Source organism: Narcine bancroftii, chromosome 9, assembly GCF_036971445.1.
Source record: "Narcine bancroftii isolate sNarBan1 chromosome 9, sNarBan1.hap1, whole genome shotgun sequence".
Classification (NCBI taxonomy): Eukaryota; Metazoa; Chordata; class Chondrichthyes; order Torpediniformes; family Narcinidae; genus Narcine; species Narcine bancroftii.
In genome coordinates, this window is record NC_091477.1 from 26,336,137 (window position 1) to 26,356,873 (window position 20,737).

At 39.0% G+C, this 20,737-nt stretch overlaps 1 long non-coding RNA gene across 1 annotated transcript in view; it reads left to right on the forward strand.

Annotated features, from left to right (window-relative positions):
• The window catches only part of LOC138742859 (uncharacterized), a 32,996-nt gene that overhangs the window by 3,809 nt on the left and 8,450 nt on the right, over positions 1–20,737 (forward strand). The window contains exons 2-3 of the long non-coding RNA XR_011344457.1: positions 2,547–2,672; positions 2,859–2,905. This is a non-coding gene — a long non-coding RNA (uncharacterized lncRNA). The remainder of the gene's footprint in view (positions 1–2,546; positions 2,673–2,858; positions 2,906–20,737) is intronic.

Sequence of the window (20,737 nt, forward strand, 5' to 3'; positions counted from 1 at the left end):
GGAATCTTTTTTTTCCCAGGGAAGGAATTTAAGGTGAGGGAAGACATTTAAGAGGGGTCTGGTGTATCTTTTTCACACAGAAGATGCTTCAAATAGCTGGAGACTGGCATTGTGCAAAAGATGATCTCCATTTTAGTTTGCCCATGCCTATAACTATAGCACACTCCTTGTTTAAAACATTGGATGCATTTCAATCCATTTCTATAATTCTTCTGTGCACTCAGGCAGAGAATATGTTAGCATATTGACTTTCTCCGGTCAGTAACTTCCCATTAAGCTAACCCATAAAATTTGTTGCTCTTTGGGCCATCTGGTTTAAAGGGAACATCGCCTGTTGTTTTAAAAATGCATAGCTGAGGAAGGATGGGTGGAACCGGAATGTGCTGTATATTCCAACTTATTGACATGCAGTGAGATAATGAGTTGCAACTCTACAAATTGGCATTATTATCAATGGGTTTAGCATGCATCTTCATTTTGTAAGACAGTGAGAATTCATTTAATTTTAAAACACAACAATTAAAACATAATTTGTTCTATACTCCCATTTGCAAACAGATAAAACTTGGGAATGTTTTGCGATTTGTATACAGTATGCCAATTTAACAGTTACATGTCCTAAAAGTAACATCAGTGCAGCCAGTTAGATTGCATACTTTTGATAATCTGATTATTTACTAAACTGGTGCATGTTCACATTTTGGTGTTTCTGTTTAGTAAAGTGAAAATTAAGTTCAATCATTAGAAAAGGCAGTTTTGCAATGAAACATTGGTCTAAATTATTTACTTTGGTTCAAATGAGCTTGTGGAATAAAAGTCCAATGGAGTGATGATTTGGATTATGCTTAAGAATTTACTATAAATTTACTTCACTGCTCAGCACAACTTGTTCCAGCTGCCTTCCTGCTCCTTCCTGCTGAATCCATGCAGGTCTCTTCATGCAAATAATCTCAGGGCTACCTCTCAGTGGGTGGCAGATGTCTGAGGAGCCATTAACAGCTGCTTCTTCCATTCCTATCTTGAATTTCTACTTCAAATTGAGCTTGCATTTTGACTGAGGATTATGCTTGCGTGCGTGTGTGTGTGTGTCCAAGGGATAGTGAATTGCACACACCACCACCACAAGCAGCAAAGGAAAAGAATTGCACAAATTTTTATGTACAACACAAGAAATTAGGAGTAAAGTAGGCCACTTGGCCACTAAAGCCCTGTACAGTTTTAAGTAAATGGTCCTTATATTTGTAGCTATGTCCTCTTATTCATGACTAGTGGAAACATCTCAACATTTACCCTGTCAAGCCCCTTTAAGACCTTTATGATTGAATAAGATCACTTCACATTCTTCTAAACTCCAAGGAAAACAAACTCAAACTGTCCTTCCTTTCTTGGTAGGATAAGCTCTCATCCCAGGAATTAGTGTGGTGAACCTTCTTTGGACTCTCTCTAATGCAACTACAGGTTTTAGGGATGGGGACCAAGCCTGTGCACAACTTCTGGGTATGGCCCCCACCTACCCTGTACAAATGTAACAAAATCACTTTGTTTTTAAATTCCAACCCCTTTGCAATGAAGGCCAACATGCCATTTGCTTCTTAACTACCTAAATTATTTTGTAATTGATGCACGAGAACACAGATCACTCACATTAGCCACCTCACATTTCACACAAGGAAAACTGGTAGACAAAAAAATAATAATATTCACTAACATATCAGGCCTTGTCATGGTGTATCTCTGAAGTGTTCATTTTCTTATGATATAGTGTCAATTTGCAAATCAAGAACTGAATTTTGTTGTGCACTTATATTGGGGCTTATGAGACTTCTGAATATTTCAGCATATTTTTATGTTGGGACTGTGCTAATCAAAAGAGAAGGAAGGTTTCCCTGCTTGTCAAATGACCAACATTGCAATAAGCATATATTGTTCTCAGAGGTACTTCAAGGAAACAGGAATAAGAAATCCAGTGAATCGCCCCAGATTTGATCTTAAATTGTTTTGAGGAAGCGAATAAGAGAGAAAGTGAGATCATCAATAGACTGATGATGGTCTTTCTCTGATTCCCAAAACCCTCTCTCCCCCATATGCCTAACTTTCTCTTACCCTGTTTTTTCTCTTCAAGAGTGCCCTCTCATTTTTCCTGCAACCTTTGCTCTCCTAACCTTTCATTCATACCCACTGTCCCCTACTCCATCTTTCTTTCCATACCCTGTCCGATTCATTCCCATTAGGCTGTCCTTTTCCTATCACTTTTTATGTCTTGTACACATTCATTTGCACCAATTCTCTTTGCTTCCTTGCATCTCTCCCTTCCACCATCCCCTTTCTTCAACCAGTAAGTCCACTTTCTGTTTTCTGTATAACCTTTCCCTCCTTTCCTCCTATGAGGATTATTTGGAATTAAACATTTACTGTGAAACTATTCACTGGATATTGGGAAAATCAGGCATTCATCAGAAGGGGTGGTAGAAGCATCCAATAGATCCAACATAATTCTGGTCAGGCTAGGATGTCTAACAGTGTGTTGTTCTCCACTCCCACTGCAGAAGGTCCCGATCACCAGTATTCTGTCATCTCCAGTTAGAACATGTGTTTACTGACATCAGCTTCCCAACTTACATGAACTTACACCTGATCCTTAAGTGTGGCACATTATCCTGTAAAATGGCCAGGTAATATCCTTAAACTTTTAAACATTAAAAACCATTAAGAAATATGAGCTGGTGATTAACAATTTATCATTGCCAGGGATACCTAAATCCCAAACATATTGTATTATATGTAACAAATATAAAGTATGATTACTGCTTTTGGACTATATAAGTGATAGACTTTTTTATGCAATTGTTTATTTTCAGTGTGTTTCTCTGGATTACTTGCTTCAGGGTTTTCAGAAGAATTTAGGGTGAGTTTTGACAGACAACTGAATTTGATTGTGTTTCTTTGTTTTACAAATGTCATGAGTTATCAGACATCATGCTGACTTGTTGAATAACACTATGGCTAATTTCCACAAAGGCAAAGAAGCTAAGCTAATTAAATCTGTTGGGATATACATTGAAGTAATTGATGTCAGAGCTAAAAAGCAGATTTTTCTTGTCTTTTGATACCAAATATATTTTGTTATACTGTACCTGTAAAATTATTATGGTTATTCACCCTAAAAATATCTAGTAAAATTACCACATCAGATCTGCTTTTATTTTTCAGCTTTGAAGATGGTTTTTTTAGATGGAAATAAGTAAACTATAATTGGGTTTGTAGAAATGCTGTAGCACAAATTTACAGCAATTATAAAATAGATATAAATAAATGATCCTATCTTGTCAAAGGAGGCATGTAGTTCAATGATTATTAGTTCCTTGTTCCTTACAGAGTCATTATGTGAGTTCAGACATGATTGTTGTGAGCTATTTTGCTGTAGAAGCTGTCCCTTGCTTATTCAACACATTCATATGTGCATATTTTTTGGATAGTGGAAGTCAAAGTTATTTTATATTCATTTAATAAAGAATGGTTGCCTTATTTAGATGTATATTGCCACCCTGCTTCCTTGCGCATGGGCCAATAACCCAGAATTCTCGATCTGAAGAAACTGTGAGAGTAGCATTAAAACTGACTTTTCAATGAAAAAGTCGATTATGATAATTTTAGGGCAAACAGTGATGAACAATTGGCATTTTCATCACAAGAACAAATTTAAAAACTGTCCCAGAGATTGAACTATTTCTTCAGATTATATTTTGCAGCACATGCTTTTAAAAGTTTTTAAACTAGAATCTATTATGCATTAGCTGGCTTGCTGATATGGAAACTTTTTTGATTGATTCTGCTGAAATAAATTAATTAATGTTAAATCTAAATTAATGAGATACGTTGCTGAGCTAAGTAAATAAACAATTTTGTTTTGCTGGATTTCTATTATCACCCTCCTCTTATGTTTGTCTCTGAGCCCAACCTTTTACACTGCAGGGATCATTTGTCGAGAACCACCATTTATTTTGCTACAAGTCCTCACGATGCATCCCATTTCCATCAGGAGCCCACACTGCAGGGAGTTTAATATGATACCTTCTATTGGCAACCTTGTTCACTACTTTTAGAAACTCACTACAAATTGCTAGTGTCAATATCTTCAGAATTTACAGTGATTGATTATACTCACAATTAAAATTTAGACTAAACCTAAGATTTATGGCAAGGTAACTTCCTTGCTGTGAATCAATCTTAAACTTTCATCTTAGCTAACATAATGTCGGTAAGGCTAAGACAATCACAGGGACAATACAAGTATAAACAACATCAGGAAGCAATCTTAGCTATTTTCTTCATTTTTTTCATTCTCTCCACTTGTTTTTTTTGCTGCATTGACTATTTTTCACTTCTTCATACTTGATGTTCAAACTAATGCTTTAGAGATAGAGATTTAGAGAACAAATCAAAATGCTTATTCTATCATGGATAACTATTATTGCTAATTAACCACAGATCATAAATGTTGAATATGGCCTTGTATGATTCTACCGTCTATCATAACCCACTTAACTGAACCAAAAGCTTAATTGACAATTGTAATAAATATATATCCAGAGTATATATTTAAGTAATAATAAGTCTGTAATCCTCACTCACATGTTTTAAATATGGGAATACAACCAACTGAACTACATCTTCTTTGTTGTTCCCCCTTAAATGGACTTTGTTAATAAACTAATTTCCCAAGCATATACTTTTAAGGAAATGGAGAAGACACATTGATAATCATAGTGTTACTTATTGTCTGGGCTCATACAAAAAAAAATTGCTACTTTTGTAAGTGAATAAATTGGGACTGGATGGAAAAAAATACTTTGGAAGTAGTTTAATTTTTCAAGTTGAAAAAGAATTTCAGAGAGATGTATTTATCAAAACTATCAGAAATATCTCAAAGCACTTCATGTGATAATTATCTTATGCATGGATCATTGCAGTGATAAGAAGACATCGTATAGAGTTTCTTTAATTTTAAAAATGAATTGTATTAGAACAAATTACTGTAATTATATACAGGGGGCATCTGAGCACCTTTTAGGTAGTCCTTCATGATAATCTGATTTTATGGGTTATGAAGTGGCTAATGAGGCCAATGTTGGATACCAGATTCTTCCAGAGATGGGACGGGAGGGGGTCAATGGGACATGGGACCTCAGTCACATGATCTTCTCTCCTACCATTGGGAAACAGTTGCATGACTTTGAAAAGAATGCACCACCACATTCAAGGACAGTTTCTTTCCCACTGTTATCTGACTATTGAATGGACCTCTCATGAGTAAAATAATTATACCCTTTTAACGGAACCTTTTCTCCATAGCACTATATTCTGCACTTTTGTGTTATTTTACACTGTATGTTGCATTTAAGTATGGGTTGACTGCTTGGATAATACACAAAACAAAGTTTTTCATAAAATATTGGTACTTGTGACAATGGACCAAACTAGATGTTTCACTACTACAGAAAAACTTCGAGCACATCCTTGAATTTCTTCCTTTGTTCACCTGGTAATCTACATTAATGACACAGCTTGGAATATAGTATATGTTTCAGGTATCTGTGGACAGGCATGCAAATAACTTGGCCAGCCCAATAATTGACTGAGAAAAACTAGGGCCTCAATATAGTGATGTTGACATAGGAGAATTTTATAGAGAAAGTTTTGATATTTTCCAGTGCCTTGAAATACCAGCTGTAGGTCATCTAGATCTTAGAAGAAATAGGAGGGCAAAGATCACTCCTATGATCCTTGCAAGACCTGCTGAGTTCCTCCAGCATTTCTGTGTTGTTAGGGATCACTACTGCCTTTTGGACCATGAGTTTTGTGCCCTTTCTTAATGGAACAAAGTTTGTACCAGCAAAACAAAGGTTGGGGTGAATTTCATCATTGATGTCTCTCTTCACCAAGAAATAACTCCTGCTATGTACAATGTAATCCATTTTTTTCCAGTCTGCCACACTGAGGAAGGCTTGTTAGGCAGAAGATGGCTATCTTAAAGAAGAAGGCAATGGGCACAACTTCTTCTGGATGGGAAAATAGGAAAAGAAAGAGGAAATCCATCTTCAAGGAGTGAGCTTTGCCATCAAGAATGAGTTAATGTGGTGGCAACTCACTAACTCACCCTGCTGAGATTGTGAAAATCTTATGTTCCCAAGTCTAACATGCAACCAACACACTACATCATCAATGCATTCTCACAAATGCTGGAAGCTTCAAATGAAAGGAAGAAGGACATTTTCCTCTGACTTTGGGAAACAAAACCTGCTTTGCATCCCAAAGATATCTGTATGCTCTCTCATACATCACATATTTCTCTGCTGAAGTCAACCAAAAAAGTAAACTAGGAGGCTCAAGAAGACCACGTGTACCATCAAAAGAGCCAAAACTGGCACATGTGCCTGAAAAATCACTTCTTATGACTTTGGGACAAACCACGTTCTAAAGTACAGTATGGGCCTATATGAACCTTTTCCATCAAAACATCTGCTTTATTTCTGGATTCCATGTGGCGCAGCAGCTTCAAATCATGTTGAGATTCTCCAGTATTAGTCTGGGGAATCTATCTCTGTGACTCCACACCAGCCAAACTTGGAACAGGATTAAGAAGAAACTAATTTCATTGTTTTAAATGTTATTTTATTTAATTATTTAGTGTTCCATAAACCTCTTGGGGTAGGGGGCCCTGAACAGTATTCCAGCTGCGAGATAGTGGCTGTTGAATTCCCAGTATGCCTCACCATAAAATTCCCAAGGTTGAAAGTTATCTTGGCTGCCGCTCCACGTCAAGCCCAGGAAAGTGCAGGTGTATGGGCATTTGCTCAATTTCCCCCATATTTTTGTCTATGATTGCAAGCAATTTTTTTTCTGAAGGGCAGAGTAGCTGAAAAGATTATGAACTGAAATTAAAATGCACTAATGTAGGGATGTCCACAATTTGTCCCTGTGCCTGATGAATTTCCCTTTGAGCAGAGTAACTGTGAACAATATCTTTAGTTGAGAACTACAAATTAGAATTTTGGCATACATCACTTGCATCATAAGGAAGGATACAGAAGTTCAATGTGATGGTAACCTTTAACTTTAATCCAGGCCATGCCTTCTTCACTCTGCTACCATTGGGAAAAAGATACATGAGTCGCTCAGCAGCATAAGGACAGCTTCTTCCCCACTGCCGTCAGATTCCTGAATAATCAATGAACCAAAGACACTACCTTACTTTTCATGCACTATTAAAAAAAATTGTTGTCAGGTGGTTTATATGAATGTTTGGACTAAGATGCTGCTGCAAAACAATGAATTTTGTGACTTGTTCATGACAATAGATTCTGATTCTTAACTGGCAGAGCAGTATAGGCATGGGTAACTGAAGCTCTGTCGCTATTAGCATAGAAAATTGTAGGTGCCAGATCGCTTCAGGTAGATAGGACAAAATCACTCCAAAGTATGAATTACAGAAGACCAATAGGATCAAAGCCTTTTCCAGCTGAGGTGCTCCTTGTCTTCCCCTCTTGGCCTTCTCTCCCTGCTCCTAATCATGCTGGAAGTTCAATAGAACAACGGAATGATCTAATGTGGAGACGGTTTCATCATTTCAATATTACAAATGCTCACAAAGTTCTGCTATTCTAGGTTTCTGTATGCCTCACCACAAAATCATCAAATCTACATGTCTTTCGCAATAAACTACTAAATAATTGATAATTCCCTTCAAATACCATAGATACCGAGTTTGTTTGAGCTGTCCATCCACCAGTGTGATAGTTGAATACACGAGTCACTATTGTTGGGGAAGCATTAATTATTTGGATTGCATGGATTAATGCCACAAGTGCCCTTTTACATGTGCCAAAACAAACGTGCATTTGTTTAATCTAGATCTGGAAGTTCTAAGGGTGATACCATTAGCTGCAAACATTTCCTTTCAGATTCTCCAAATAAAGGGATCCCTGTGATGCTATAAGAATGATTAAAGGTCTTCACGTCATAGAGTCATTCTTGACCTTCTCTAAATGTATTACATTATGTATTTAGATAAGTTGTCTTGTACCTCTTTGTGTCAAAGTAGCTTATAATGCTGAACTGTGGAAATATGAAAAACATGGATAATTTGAAAACATTTACAGTAAACAGAAAAAGTATGACATTTCTCTGTAAGAGGAATATAGGTTTTGAGGTTGAAGTGAATGCAAAATCAGAAATGCTGGCAAATGTGGAAGATAGTGCCCCCCCCTCTTCTTTTGGCTTAAGGCCATTTCAGATAGCCCAAAAGTTGAGATGTAAAGGTGGAGAAACTCCGCCAAAATGCCTACCTTTCTGAATGTGCGGAGGTGGTCTCCGAGCTGCATATTCCAACCCCACTCCGAGAGTGATAATCTCCACAGCGCAGCCATCCGCTGATCAATCTGAATGTAGGGGTGTGCTGATGATGCGTCAGCCTGCGACCCATCTCCCCACTCACCCCTCTCCCTCCAAGTCAGGGGCGGCGAGGGCTGTCAGTGAGGATCGGCGGGGCAGCGGGGGCTATCAGCGAGAACCGTCCGGGCAGCAGGGGCTGTCAGCGAGGACCAGCAGGGCAGCAGGAGCTGTCAATGGGGGCTATCGGGGCAGCGGGGACTATTAGCAAGGGGCAGCGGGAACCGGCAGGGAGTGGCCGGTGCGGGCTGGGACAGCCACACTGGGCTGCTTTGGCCTTCGGGGATTCTCTCTGCGGCAGAGCAATGGCCGTCTTCCCTACCCATAATCCCCCACACAGCTGGAACTGTTCTGGGAACCATAGAGCAGTTTTAGCTGTGTGGGGGATTATGGGTAGGGAAGACGACCATCGCTCTGCCGTGTATTTATGACGGGTGTGCTATGGCACCAGTCACCTCACCTCCGTTGGATCCGGAGAGCTCTATGAGGTGCCTCTGGATATGAATGAGATGCTGGAGCAGCCTTTTAGGGCTGCTGTCTGAAAGGTAAGTTCCCATTTTTCCATCCACTCTGTAACTGGTCTCAAGGCGGAGGCCCGACACGAAATGGCCTTTAGTTACAGCAGAGATTTTCTCTATCAATTTAGAATTTTGCATTACCTTTATAACTTGTGAAACCAGACATTGAATAGAGATAGCCTTTAATTTGGAGACAGAAACAATAGCAATGACACTTGATTGTGAAAAAAAGCAAAACTGTGTGAATTTTTCCTCCCACTAGCAAATAATCTGTGAAATTCAGTGTTAAATCTTTGAACTGTGACATTTGGCATATTGCTCTGCAGGAGATCTTTTGCAATGATCCCTCTATCATATTGATATTTTTTAATGCATATGGTTCATGTCGAGGGTGGCATGGATAGTACAATGCTGTTACAGCATCAGCGACTGGGGTTAAAATCCTGTGCTGACTGTAAGGAATTTAAATGTTGTCCCCATGTCTGCATGGGTTTCCTCCGGGTGTTCCAATTTCCTCCCACCGTTCAAAACATACCAGAGTTGTAGATCAGTTGCATATAATTGGGCGGCACAGGCTCATGGGCCAAAAGGTGCTGTATGTTTAAATTCATAATCAACAAAAACAATTGGCATTTGTAGAGTGAACCCAATAGTACAAAAGCATAGTGAGGTACTTAACTAGCATTATCAAACAGAAAAACTATAGCAAGTTGCATAAGAATATTTTAAGGCAGCTGATGCTCCAATCCTCCAGTACCTCGCCTGTGGCCAGGAAGAATGCAAAGATCATCACCAACTCCCCAGTAATCTTTGAACTTTGAATCTCTTTTCTAATTTCCTGTAGTGATCTTGGGTCTATCGTGTCTAGTCCCAGGGTCTTTTATATCCAAATGCTTTTCAGAAGATCCAGTACTTACCCTTAACCTCAACATTCTCCAGTACATTAACCTAGTTTACACTGACCTCACTCACCAAGGCCCCTCTTGCTGATGGACAGTGAAGCAAAGTATTCATTTAGGAGTTCCCGTATCTCCACTACCTCCAGGCCTTTGTTCCTCCCTTATCAATAATTGGTCCTATCATCATTCTAGTCATCCTTCTGTTCTTCATGTACGTGTAGAATAGCTTAGGATTTTTCTTACTCTGACATGCCATCCTTTCTTGTTTTTCTTCACTACCATAAAATTCTCGTGAACTCTTCTTGACTTTTGTTTTCTCAATCTTATGACTGCTTCCTTGTTCTTATAATAGTTTAACCGCTAAAGCTTATTCCTAACTTTGCTCTTGCATGTTTCAATCATCTCTCCTACTAAACTCCAGCTTATATAAGCCCAGCCTGACCTCTTAAGAAATCTTGTAAATCTTCTCTGAATTTAGCCAAGGCATAAAGTAAGAACTTGAAGGGTATGGTACAACTGTATAAGCTGAATTGTACGAGATGAACTGTGTCTGGTGTACTAGGAACACCTATGGTCACCCTGCAATAAAAATGAAGTGGTTACTTTGGCAAATGTTCAGAGGAGGTTCTCCAGGAATTTAAAATGCAGGATATAAAATTATGAAAGAATAGATAAGATAAAGGCTGGAAAGTTGTTTCCACTGGTAAATGAGACTAGAACAAGGGAAAATTTGTCTCATGATTCAGAGTGAAGGTTTAAGATAGAGATGATGAGGAACTGCTTTTTGCAGAGTGGTGAATCTGTGAAATTTTTGCCAAGGAATTCAGTAGAGATTACCTCATTGAATATATTTAAAATGCAGATAGATAGGTTTTGGGGAAAATCAAATCAAATCCTATGAAATGGTGGAGCAGGCTTGATAGGCCAGATGGTCTACTCCCACTCTTATTATTTGTGCTTTTGTCTGTTTGGAGTATTTCAGTGATGTGGCTAGCCTGGATTTGTTTTCCTTGGGGTGGAGAAAGCAAAGGGGAGGCCTGTGTAATTGAATCCTTGATTTCCTACCCCCAGACCACAATCAGTGAGGATTGTGGATTCCCCCTCAGGAAAAATAATCTCAGACTTTGAATTAGAATCTGAAATTTGACCGAGGTACACAAAATTATGAGAGACGTAGATAGGGAGTAAGAAACATTTTCGCTATGAGATGATAACACATTTATCATCATACATGATATTTATAAATGTAAAAAAAATTAATTTATATATACAAGTATTAGACCCTTCTGGTCTACAAGCCCATGCTGCCCAATTATATCCATGTGACCAACCAACCCTCTCACCCACAGAGTTTTGAAATGTAAAGATTCCATTATTCCCATGTAATACTACATTTAGAATATAATGTATATGAAATACTTTAACTTTGTCTACCATAAGGAAGACAGAGAGTCGCCACTTTGTCCAGCACTCCTCACTGAAATGAGGCCCCAGTGAGGGACAAACTCGTGACCCCTGGTTTGCAAAATCAGTGCTCTAATCACTGAGCTATTGGAAGGTTCAGGAACCTGATAGCTCTTGGGGGAAAAAAAAAGTTCTTAATCTTAGATGTGTTGGACTTCATTCATGCTTTTGTACCTAACAACAAAATGTGTTTTATGACATACAAATTCAAAGGAAATAAAAACTGTTAAAACTTAGTAAATTCTATTCAAAATAAGCATGAAAATCCACATTAAAAGTTTATGAAGCCATGTCCATACTGGACCAGCTAAGCTCCTCCAGCTTTACTGTGTGTTTTTACTACAATCACAACATCTGCAGACTTTAAGTGTTTTACTCCATACTGGAGCAAACCTATCTGACTTAGAATGAACCAAGTAGGCTATTCAACTTCTGGAGTCTGTTGTTTTACTCAATGAGATCATAGATAAGCTGTGTCCCAACTCTTTTCAATTGGCTTGGATCCACTGGTCTTCATATCCCTGGCTCACAAGAAGCTATTAATCAGAACACATAAATTATTAATTGAGCCAGCATCTTTCAATTTTTCTGTGCAAGAGAGGCTGTCACATAAATACCACACTTTCTGTTTCAGTTCTTTCCTTGTTCATGTGCCGGTTCTGATTTTAAGATTAAATCCCCACCAAGGAAGAAAAGTTCTCTCTCTATCTACCTGATTAATTTATTTCAAAAATCCAAAACTCTCCAAATATAACAACCCTAAGCTTTTATATGCAAGAAGGTGGTTGATGAAATACAATAGAAAAGGCCTGCAGATAGGGCTTTAAACTAAATAGTAGGGGATAGGGTTCAACAGATTGGGAAATCATAGATAAAGGGAAAGAGAAGCACAGGGAGGTTACTGAAGTCTCTATAAGAGGTCAGAAACATCAGAAAGGGATAAGAATTTAACCACAGGCAATGTCAGACAAGCGTGAGAAGAAGGGCGTTGTATATAGGACTGAAGGTGTTGTATTTAAATGCACGTAGTTTACAAAACAAGGTAGACGAGCTTAAAATGCAGTTAGAAATTGGCAGGTATGATATTTTGGGCATAACAAAGTCATGTCTGAAGGAGGAAAACTGCTGCAAGCTAAACATCCAAAGATACACACTCCAGCTCCTGTTTCCTATATTCTTCATTCAAAGAGTAGAAGACTACTTTCTGCAATTTTCCCTTGTAATCATAACTTTTAGAGGCCTGGTAACACAGTCTAGTGAATTTTCTCTGAAGTCTTTCTTGGTCTCACTGCCTGGAAATTAAACAAATTCTAGATAAGAACAAACCAGGGATTTTGTCGAGCTATTGCAAAAGTTCCTCAGCATTGTATTTAAAATCTCGAGTTGTAAAGTTTATCATGCCAATTATCTTTTTTATTTTATTCACGCACCTGATATTTTTAGATGACTCTGCATGGACCACAAAATCTCTTTGGACTATCTCTTTTCTTAGCCTTACGCCAACACTATTTTCTGCTGACTAGCCACTCTCATCATTTATTTAAAAAAATATTTTACAGCTTTAATTGTGGCAAATAGCTTCATCCTTTTCAACATAGACATCTATTCAAAGACTTTTCCCTGTTTACCACTATTTCCTCACATTTCAGTTGAGTTAATTAGCCATGACCTACCTATTACAAATTTACATATTTCTACAGTTCAAATTTCCTAGTTTTCTGTTTTTTAATTATATGCATCATTAATATTGTTTTAATTAAAACTAACAAGCTAGCTGAAGGTATCTAGTTGTAATTATTTTCAGATGTTAGTGGAAAACAAAGTTTTCAGTTTGTTCTGTAGGGAAAGTACTTGAAATTCAATGGATGATTATAGGAAGTAATTATTTAGCAGTTTATTTTTTAAATACCTTTTAATTTTAAACTTTGAACAGCAGCAAAATGGTACATTATGAATATAATATATTTTAATTAACCAATAAATTAGTAGGTAATTGGTATACAGAGGAATTAAGCTGATTATTGTGGATCCAGAAAATAAATCTTAGATAGTGCAAATCTTAGCGAGATTGCACAGGGCACTGGTGAAGTCTCATTCGGACTGTAGTTTTTGGCCTCCTGATTAAGAAGGCTATGTGGTAGAACCCAATGCATTTTGAATTAATAGCCTAATTCCTGGGATGAAGGGGTTTTCCTTTGGAGTTATGATTTGTCTGGATTTACACATTTTTCAAGACTGGGAAGTGAAAATATGGAGACAGAAAAATTCAGAGTAATTGACATGATAGATGCCTGTAGCTGGAAAATATAGAACTAGAGGTGTTGGTATTAAGCATAGAGTTGAGAGAAACCTTTTCTTAAACATAGAGTAAGTATGTCTATGCTTCACCTTAGAGGTCAGTTATTAAGAACATTCAAGATGGACATAAATATATGTTTGGACATCTAAAGAAACAGAGGAATGAGTCTGGATGGGAAAGTGAAGATGAGCCACATGATTTGTCATTATCTTCATAGTTGCTAAAGAGTCATAACATTTCCTCCGATTCCTGTTTCTTATTTTCCTATTGGTTCTGATGGAAACACATATGTATAGATAATCTACATTAAACTTGCATTTAATATTTTCAGGGATATAACTAAATCAGTCCAAATCATAGATATTTAAAGCAATTATCATTAATCAAGTAAAATAATATGCATGTTATACAACAAATCATTCTTGTAGAATTAGTTTGTTGTGGAACATTTCTTTTACAGAACCTTGAAAGTCCACTGATGTTGCTTCTTTGATCAAAGTAGGAATAAAGATATTAAAGCTTTGGCAAAATATGGAATAAAATTAAAACCAAGTAGAAGCAACTATCTGCTGGAGAAACTCAGCGAGTCTTGCAGTGATGAAGCAATCTGGCCTGAAATGCACTGTCTTCCTCCAGCAGATTGTTGATCCAGCTCCTAGCATCTGCATTCTCTCATGCCTTCAAAACCAAGTTGTGATGGTGCCTATCAATGAAGAGAATAATGAAAAATTAACAATTTACAGACATATTTCCTAACTAAATGTGGCTAAATTATTTTATTTCTTCTACATACTGTTGTATGTATGATAGCGGATAGGGTAAATTAGATATTTTAACTCTCCTGTTTTATCCTTCATATATACTGATCACAATCACAATATTATAGTCAATGTTTTGCTGAGGAAAAATTTTAATGCACAATATAGTAAAACAATTTCTGATCCATTTAAGAATACCATTTGCTCAATCATTTCATCTGGTCCTGATCCACATTAGAGTAAAATGGCTAATATTACTGCAGTATCAGAGTAGAGGTACAACTGTCAGGTTTAACACCATGCCCAAAAGTGTTGATTAATGTCCTCTTGTTATTGTTATTTAAAGGAAGAGATTTTACAAATCAAAGGAAGCATTCTCTTTGTTTCAATTCAAAAGAAGTGGTTGAAGTTAAACATGGTTAAAAATTGTGACAGGTGGAATACTGTGTGACCAATTGATTGGGATACATATGAAAAGCCCTCATGGCACTTGTATAAAAGGGAATGTGCCATTTGTTATTTTCTGTGATTGATAATCCTTATTCCTGTCAACAAGTAGTGGGTATGAAACCTCAGGGAAAAAGGAAAAGCAACATTTAAAAATGTTTAAATTACATTTAGATTAGGTCAGTCCATGGAATATAATTAATGATTTTCAATCTTGATACCTTGTATAAAGTAATTATAATTGTAAAACTCCCCACTGGCCAATTAGGTGAAGGCTCAGAATAGTCACTTTTATTTAGTCCATGCTAATACCCTAGGATCCAAAATAAGTAGATTGAATACAACTGATGACTTGGAAGACAGTTAAAATAATAATGCTGATTCAACACTATGGCATCACCCATTACATTACCAACTGGAAATCCAAAGCATATAGCTGCAGTATCAAAGAAACAATTAACTCGTTCATTAAATTGAAGTTGGCAAGTTGTCCTAAAACTGTGATTGCATCAATTCAATTTTTAAACATTGATTTGTAATTCACAAGTTGCATTTTATAGATGAAATTATTTTTGTAATTAGTTCGAAAGACATTCTCACCCAAATGTTTATTAGATTTTGACAACTTTTATTCAAATGATTCATTGGCAGTTAGCCCACCGAAGTTTGACTGTATTTATTTAGATTTAATTATTTGTGGACTGACCTACTACATTGCTGTTAAATTGGATTCGGCATATTCATTTATTAATCTCCAAAAGTAATTCATTGCTTCACAAATATCACATCCATGCATCCAAAATGAATTTACTGGTAATTTGTTTGTTAATTAATAGAATTAATTGCAAGCTGACTAGTGTTCCACTTGCTGGATTCCAAGCCATGTCCTTGCTCACAAGACTAATGGCTTTATTGATAGGTTTTCCCCCAAACATGTAGAATCATAGAAAATATGTCATTGAGGGAAGGGAGGGGGCAATTGTACTGGTCAAGTGGTCGATTCATATTCCTGTATTTCATGTTTTTTTTAGTGCACATCCAGCAATGTGGGTATCTGTCTCTACCACTCTTTCATGCAATAGGTTCTATATGCATTCCACCACTGGGCAAAATGTTCATCTTCTAATTGCTCCACCAATTTCTTTATGCATTGTTATTTTCACTTTTTCGATGCCTCAGCCAAGGGTAATTGGTCCTTCAGTTTGCTCTCTCTAGACCTCCATAATTAAGTGTCCCATCAAACTCTTTTCCAAAGGAACCAATCCAGTCTAATCTTTCCTCTAGGCTAAGGTTTTCCCAGTTCTGTGAACATCCTTGAAAACTTCCTCTGTCCCCTTTCTGTTGCAATAACATCTTCCTGTAATTATGGTCTGGAAATACAGTACCCAAGGGGTGTCTGAACAACACTGTGTACCATTCCAGTTTAATTAACATGCTTTATGATCTATAACTCAGTTAATTAGGGAAAACATCCTGTATGCTTTTGCGATCAGAATCCTGATGCAGGGTCTTGAACCAAAATGTCAATCATCTCTTTCCCTCCACAGAAGCCACCTGACCCTTTGAGTTCTTCTAGCAGTTTGTTATTTGCTCCAAATCCAAGCACCTTGTAATCACCTTATCAAACTCTCCAGCTACCATCAACAACCAGTTATTGTACACTCCAAGCTCCCTTCTGCTCCACACCCCTGCTTACTATCTCATTCATTGTACAGCATATTCCCTCACCTGTCCATCTCCTCAAATGCATTATCTCAAATTCCATTTGCCATTTTTTTCAGCCCAAATAGCCAAACCATCTGCATCCTTTCATTCTACACCTCCATGTCAACCACACAATCATCATCAGCACATTTTTTAATGACCCCCCCCCCCACTCAAGCCTAAATCATTAAGATATTGAACAAATAAGAGACAAAGTACTGGTTCTTGTGAGGCTTCATTGTTTCTGATCACAAAAACACCAATTATTACCCTTTATTCCCTGTCACAGGGAAGATTTTGAATCAATTTCTCTTGGATTCATGTGCTTCCACATATTTTTCCCCAACTCTAGCTTAAGTTTTTAGAACTGAACATAGAACAGTGTACAATCCTGGACCGATCTGTATAAATCTACTCCACATTAATCTAACACTTCCCTCCTCACAGCCCATAAGCATTACTTTTCTTACATCCACGTGTCTGTCAAAGAGTCTTAAATATTTCTATTGCACCAACCTCCACCACAACCCCTGGTGAAGCATTCCAGGCACTCGCTACTCAATTAAAAAGAAATCTTCTGATGTCTCCCCTAACTCCTCCATCCACCTTAAACAAATGTCTTCTGGTGTTAGCCATTGCTGCCCTGGAAAATGGTGCTGTCTGTCCACTTACTTATGCCTCTCATATCTTGGGCATCTCTATTGTTGCCTGTCATTGTCCATCGCTCCAAAGAAAAAAGCTCAAGCTCACCCAACCATTCTTTGTAAGACGTTCCTTCCAATCCAGGCAGCATCCTGACAAATCATCTCTGCACCCTCTCTAAAACTTCCATAATCTTCCTATACTGAGGCAATCAGAACTGAACAAAATACATTAAAATGTGGTCTAACAGCTGCAATGTTATCTCGCAGCTCTTGAACGTAATCTGACTAATGAGGCCCAGCACACCATACATCCTCTTAGCTACCATATCAACTTGCACAGCAACTTTGAGGATTTATGGACTTTGAAGCCAAGATCCTCTGTCATGCATTAAGAACAATGTCCATTTGCACTAACATTCCTTCTTGCTTCAGCCAAACAGGTAAATAAGATATACCAACTACAATTGTATACATTAAATTATCCCAGTATAGAGAGAGGTAATAAATATGATGGACAGATAAATATTCAGTTAGTTAATACAAGAAAAGCAGCTGTCAATGGTGCCAGCAGCTATTTTTGAGGTCTGGGAGTAGTTTATAGTTAGGGTAGTGAGGGAAGGTTTGATAACCTGACAAATAAACAACTGTTCTTGAACCTGGAGATGCTGGCCTTCAGGTTTCTGCAACTTCTTCAAAAAGGTAACAGCAAGAAGAGATAAATTGTGACCAGGGTCCTTTATAATATTGGCTGCCATCTTGAAGAAATGCCTCAGTAGATGTCTTCAGTGGATGGGAGGTCAGAGCCCATGTGGGATTTGGCAATGTTTGCAACTTTCTGCAGCCTTCTCCATTCCCGGGCATTGAAATTACCAAACCTGGCTGTGATGCAACCAGTCAGTATACTTTGAAGTAAATCACAAAAATCTGCAGATACAGTGGTTGAATTAAAAACACAAAATGCTGGAGAAGCTCAGCAGCTCAAACAATGTCCTTTATGTAGCAAAAGTAAAAATACAGAACCAACGATTTGGCCTTGAGCCCTTCATCAAAGTATGAGAAAATGCCGGCAGGTGTCCGAACAGAAGAGTGGGGGGTGGGGTGGGGGGCCGGCAGGATAGGTGGTAGGTGAGGAAAAGAGGGAGGGGACAGCAGCAATGAAGGGGAGTAGAGATACCCGAGCGGATAGAACAGGAAAGGGGGAGGGGACAGAAAAGGTGAGTAGTTTAATGGAAAGCAGTAAAGTCAAATGTTCATGCCATCTGGCTGCAGAGTGCCTAGATGGAAAATAAGATGTTATTCCTCCAATCTGAGGGTGGTCTGGGTGGGATAGTACACAAGGCATGGACAGACATGTGGGCACGTTAGTGTGACTTGGAAATGAAATGGTTGGCCACTGGGAGGTCACTGTGATGCAAACAGAGAGGAGGTGCTGAGCGAAACGATCTCCCAATCTGCGACTGGTCTCTCCGATGTAGAGAAGACCACAAAGGGTGCACTGGATGCAGTAGATAAGTCCTCTGGATGTACTTGAAAAGCCTGTTTGGGGCCCCAGACTGTGGTGTGGGTGCAAGTGTTGCACCTCCTGTGGGCACAGGGGAAGGTGCTGGGGGTGTAATGGGTGGGGAGGGATGAGTGCCTGAGGGAATTGCAGAGGGAGCAGTCCCTGTGGAAGGCCAAGAGGGGAGGAGAAGGAAAATTGTGTCCGGTGGTGGGATCCTGTAGTAAGTGCTGGAAATTCTGGCAGATAATGTGCTGAATGCGGAGACTGGTTGGGTGGTAGGTGAAGATGAGGGGGATTCTATGTTTGTGGTGGCTGGGGGTAGAGGGGCCAGAGCAGATGAGTGGTAAATGGAGAACATGCAGGTGAGGGCTGAGTTGATGGTGGTGGAGGTGAAGCCATGTTTGTGGAAGGTGGCAGACATTTCAGAAGATCTAGACTGAAAGACCTCATCATGGGATGGAGAAATTGAGAGAAGGTGATGAAATCCTTGCATGGGTCAGTGTAATCCAGGTAGTTATTGGAGTTGGAGGGTTTGAAGTATATGTCAGTGGAAAGCTTGTCTCCCAAGATGGAGCCAGAGAGATCCAGGAAGGGGAGAGTGTCATTGGAGATGGATCAGGTGAGTTTAGACAACAGACGCTGGAGTAGGCCCTTCGGCCCGTCGAGCCAGCACCGCCATTTTACAGATCATGGCTGATCACTACCATCAGTACCCCTTTCCAGCCTTATCCCCATAACCCTGAACTCCTTTGCCCACTAGAGTCTTATCTAACTCTCTTTTGAACATAATCAGCGAATCTGCTTCTACCACCCTCTGTGGCAGAGCATTCCACAGATTCACACTTCTCTGGGTAAAAAAATGTTTTCTCATCTCCGTCCTAAAGGGCCTACCCTGTATTCTTAAACTATGCCCTCTAGTCCTCGTCTCCCCCATCATTGGGAATAAGTAATCCGACTTCACCCTGTCTATCTCCCTGATGATTTTGTATACCTCAATCATGTCCCCCCTCATCCTTCTAAACTCCATCGGATACAAGTCCTGTTTTTCTAGCCTTTCAGCATACGTCAACCCCGCCATCCCTGGAACTAACCTTGTAAATCTGCGCTACACACCCTCTATAGCTAGTATGTCCTTCCTCAAAATTGGAGACCAGAACTGGACGCAATACTCCAGGTGGGGTCTCACCAGGGCCCTGTACAACTGCAGAAGGGCGTCTCTGTTCCTATACTCCAATCCCCTCTTTATGAAAGCCAACATGCCATTAGCCTTCTTCACAGCTTTCTGAACCTGCATGCTAGTCTTCAGTGACCGGTGAACAAGTACTCCCAGATCCATTTGCTCCTCCCCACTCCCTAGCTTGTCTCCATTTAAATAATACTCAGCTTTCCTATTATTGCCCCCAAAATGGATAACCTCACATTTGCTTACATTGAACGTCATCTTCCATTCAGCAGCCCACTCCCCCAACCTGTCCAAGTCCCTCTTCATTTTCCTGACATCCTCCTAACACCCCACACCGCCACCCAGTTTTGTGTCATCTGCAAATTTGCTCAAGTTATTAATAATCCCCTCATCCAAATCATTTACATAAATTACAAACAACTGAGGACCCAATACCGATCCCTGCGGCACTCCACTCGTCACATCCTGCCATCCTGAAAAAGACCCGCTTACCCCAACCCTTTGTTTCCTATTTCTTAACCAATTTCCTATCCATGTCAGCACCTTACCTCCAATACCATGCTCCCTGATCTTCCCCACTAGTCTCCCGTGCGGTACCTTATCAAAGGCCTTCTGGAAGTCCAAATACACCACATCCACTGGCTCTCCCAAGTCCACCCTCTTTGTCACATCCTCGAAAAATTCCAGGTTAGTCAAGCATGACTTACCCTTAAGGAATCCATGCTGACTAGCCCTTATACTATTATTTCTGCCTAAGTGTTCTGCTATTACTCCTTTTATGATAGACTCCAATATCTTCCCCACCACCGACGTTTGAGATCAGGGTTGTCCATGAAGTTGACAAGCTCATTGTGGGTGCATGAGGCAGCCCC